Source organism: Rhinopithecus bieti, unplaced genomic scaffold, assembly GCF_001698545.2.
Source record: "Rhinopithecus bieti isolate Rb0 unplaced genomic scaffold, ASM169854v2 scaffold_56975, whole genome shotgun sequence".
Taxonomy (NCBI): domain Eukaryota; kingdom Metazoa; phylum Chordata; class Mammalia; order Primates; family Cercopithecidae; genus Rhinopithecus; species Rhinopithecus bieti.
Genome location: NW_016823127.1, coordinates 1 through 4672, shown reverse-complemented (window position 1 = coordinate 4672; position 4672 = coordinate 1).

Sequence of the window (4672 nt, the reverse complement as noted above, 5' to 3'; positions counted from 1 at the left end):
GATCTCGGCTCACTGCAGCCTCCACCTTCTGGGTTCAAGCGATTCTCCCGCGTAGGTGATATTACAGCCATGCGCCACCATGCCAGTCTAATTTTGCATTTTTAGTAGAGACGGGGTTTCTCCATGTTGGTCAGGCTGCTCTTGAACTCCCAATCTCAGGTGATCCACCCTCCTCGGCCTCCTAAAGTGCTGGGATTATAGGCGTGAGCTACCGTGCCCGACCTGTGACAAATTTTAACTATAATAATAATCTAATGCATAAATTATATTAAAGTCAAAAATTGTTATTTAGATATTTTAGAGAATATGAAAAAAGTAAACTTTGAACTAATCATATTTATTCTTTCCTGAGCTTTCAGCTCAATGAGATTCAACCATCAGTTCTTGCTCTGGTAAACAGGTGACCTTAGCTTTAATTTCCACAATGTCTTTAAAGGAAAGCATATTAATTTGATAAATAATAAAAATCAATTAAGTATTATTTCTGAACATGCAATAATGTAAAATGTTAACTGAAAGAGTAGGTTACAGATATTTTTACAATATGATTGCAGTTTGAAAATATATCTGTGTATATATAACATTCAATAGCGTACAAGCATACAGCAGGAAACATATTCACTTATCACCTCTCTCTCTGTTTCTATCTCTCAGTCTCTCTGTCTTTCTCCCTCTCTCTCAAATTATTTGTTAAAGAAACTGGGTCTTTTGTCATACATTTGGTTCATTGCCTATCCACAATGATGAAGTCCTAAATTGCTTCTCAGGCCTGATCAGATTCAGGTTTAATGTTTGGCAAGAATATTTCATAGGTGGTACCCATAACAAAGTACATGATATCTGGTTATTTCCCTTTTGTGATTTTACAAGGTATTAATGATCATTGTATAAATTCTTTATTTAATTAGAAGTTTTGAATGACGATAGTCAAATTCTATCTTGCCTTCTTCATATATTAGCTAGAATATTCCTATAAAAATAAAATTTCATCAACAATTGGCTATCTTTATGTACAGCTTGCACAGGGAAGGCAGAATAAATATTTGATTCTTCCCTTTTATTTACAAATTGTTATAAATATAAGTTGGTTTCCTGGCATTCTACAAATGTCATCAATAAGGATCTTCTTATTGTTGTTTTTGAGTATCATCATGAACTCATGGCTTTTTAACATATTGATGGGATTCAAACCCTTGTTATAAGATTTTTGAGCAGAGGAATGAGAAGATTTGACTTATGCTTCAAAAAAATCACTCTCCCTGCTATGATGAAAATGTATGGTGAGGGAGCAAGTGTAAAAGCAGAGGGACAAGTTGGAAGGCAGTGTAATCCAGGAGATAGATGTTGGTGACCTCGCCAGGGTAGTAGCAATGGAGGGAATGAAAAGGGGCCAGACTCTAGATATATTTTAAAGGTAGAGTCAAGAGACTTTCCTGATCAATTGGATGTGAAATATGAGAAAAAGAGAGCACTCCAAGCTATCATCAAATTTTGGGGACTGAACATTTCTGGATCAAATGCTCTAGCCCATATTTAATTTCACTTCCAGGGCCATACAGGGAAAGTTCCAAAGGTTGTGAGTAACAAGACTATCTTGACCATGGGTCACACGGTGAAAGCAATGACTTTTCAGAGGAGTTCATCTGAGGCCCGGTCATAATAAGTATATTGTAAAGTGATCAGGACTGAATAGAATGTTTACTCACAAGTATGTCCTGAGATAACATGGAATAATTAATATATAATACATATAAAATACAAACTTATGGACGGGCACAGTGGCTCATGTCTGTAATCCCACACTTTGGGAGACCAAGGCAGGCAACTTTCTTGAGCTCAGGAGGTTGAAACCAGACTGGGCAACATGGTGAGACCCCATGTTTACCAAAAATTTAAAAAAAAATAGCCTGGCATGGTGGTGTGCACCTGTGGTCTCAGCTACTTGGGAAGCTGAGGTGGGAGGATTCAGTGGAGCTCAGGGGGTGGAGGTTGTAGTGAGCCAAGGTCATGCCTCTGCACTCCAGCCTAGGTGACAGTGTGAGACCCTGTCTCAAAAAAAAAACCAAAAAACAAAAAACAATATATATATACACACACACACACACACACACACACACACACACACATATATATATAAATAAAATACAAACCTAGAGAACCTTAAATTTAGATGCTAAAAGGAAGCTGGCTTCAGATAGTCTAATTTCCTTAATCCCTACCTCCAAAACCACTAGCATTACCATTGTTTCAGTTGAATGTGATAAAAATAAAATATCCTTTGTGAATACGCTGATGGGAAAGATAATTGATACTATCTTGTAGATGTAAATTAAACTTCCAAATCTTGCCACATGGTGAATTGAACATGTTGGTGAGGAATACGGAGGGTGAACAAGGAAATTCCTAGGAGTAAATACAGTGTGAAATATAGCCGAAATACTTTATAAGCATTCCTGAGTCCACAATTATTTGATAAAGTAGACTTGCTAGCAAAGAAAACCAATAGAAACAAAAAGAATATTACATAATGATAAAAGGATCAATCCACCAGGAAGACAGAATGATCCTACCTGTGTACACACCCAAACAGCAGAGGCTCAAAATACATGAAAGAAAAACTGATGGAGCTGAAATAGCCAAGTCCACAGTTATCATTGGGGCCTTCAACATCCCACTCTTAGCAACTGATAGAATTACTATATAGAAAATCTACAAGGTTATAGAAGATCTGAATAGTATAATCAATACAATAACCAGATCTACATGACATATATAGAACATTTTATCCAACAACAGCAGAGTACACTATTTTTCCACATATCTTGTAACATTCATGATAGACCATGTCCTGGGCCATCAAACAAACCTCAATAAATTTAAAAGAATGAAAGTCATATAGAGTATTCTCTCTGATAACAGAAAAATCGCTAAACACCTGGAAATTATAGTTGACACCTACCATTTCTGATCATTGTTCAGCTCCTTGTTATAGAAGAGTGGAGATTAGAAGCATTGTCTTCTCAGCTGAAAGGCATTTTAGGCTCAGCAAAAAGAAAGCTCACTCTGTGTATTTCCAAAAGAGTATTGTTGAGGGCAAGGCTGGAGGCAGAGAGACAGTTTAGCAGGATGATGGATCAATCCATCCTGTCTTGAGAGCTTGCACTAGAAAAGACAGTACAGCTTGCTGATTGTTAATAAAATCAATTTGGTGGCTGATTGCATTTGGGAAGTGTGAGAGAGGTTGCCTATCAGGTTTTGGTGAGGTTGTTAGACTACAATGGCATAACAGAAGGCAACATTTGGATTCTTCCTGGGGTTTGGTTGATGTCCAGTCTAATCCATGAACATTCACACTCTGTTCTCTATAAATCCTGCTCCATTTTCCAAATAGTTCCACACGGTTACCTCCTTCTTTAAGATCTCTTCCCTAATTATGTCATCTGTTAGAAAAGGCTCTCCTATCTGGACAGGTAGAGGAATTTGCTTTCTGGGGTTTGTGTGACTGCTCTGTTAGGGCAGGTTGGCACTTTGCTTGCCTTACTATTATGTTAGGCCAAGAAATGGTACATGGTATATGACCACTGATTTGTCTTCGAACTTTTATTTTTGTTCCTAATTTCAGAACACAGTGATGGTAGCAGCTCTCCTCAAGGAGAAAATAAAGGTGGAGATTCTTCCCAGGGGAATTTTGGAAAGGAGAACTTTCATGATGAACATGATGGGTATGAGCTCCCACCTCCCCACCTTCAGAAGGAAGATGAAAATGTAGAGGTGGGGGATGTCCACGAGGACTCCCAAATAAGAAAGTAAGTGACCAGGCAGGCTGATTTGCACATAGCAGCCCCTGAGACTTTGTAATTCTTTCACTCTCTGTAGTTTTTTTTTCCTCTCCTTGAAAAACTGAAGAGTGCTAGAAGTGAAGTAATGGCTGAGAAATCCAAATTGCAGACCTGGTTTTAAGTGAGTTGAGGGTGTATGAAAAACTGTGTCACATTTCTATGCATTTCTATACATTTATAGACATATCTTTTTATCCATTTCCCTACAGCAACCCCTCTACCTTACAACCCAATAGTAGGAGTGTGAAATGCCATAGTGAATACCAAGATAGAATTCCGCCAGAGAGAGAAGTGGAGAAGAACACACAGAATGGAGACCTGGGGACCTGGTTCAAGGTCACAGTGAGTGTCCTGAGAAAATGCAAAAGCTGTGCAGGAAAGGTGGGTTAGGGAGAGTTGTGTTAATCACACGTAGAAATACTAGATATTTTTCTGAGGACGGGGGGAATTAACATCTAAGCATAGGTTCAGAAAAACAATGTAAAGGGAACCGGCTGACTGCAAGAGGACACAAGAGGTTGTCTAAACGCAAAGGTGGAAACTACTGCCAAGAAGATGGAGCAGCTCTCCACAACACGCCTCATGGCTCAAGCTAAGTGTACCAGTGTTGAGTTTCTGGAGTTCTTGTCAGAGGTGGTGGCTGGATCTTCAATAGGTAGAATCTCCTAGCACCTTTAAAAAAAAGGATCATTTAGAACATCTGAATTTTATTATCTGGGAGGTACATTTGGAATAGAGAGAAAAGGACAACTAGGAAATCCATGTCTGGCAAAAAAAAAAAAAAGTTGAAATCATGTTAATGGTCCCTATCTTAGAAGTCTTGTTTTTTTTTT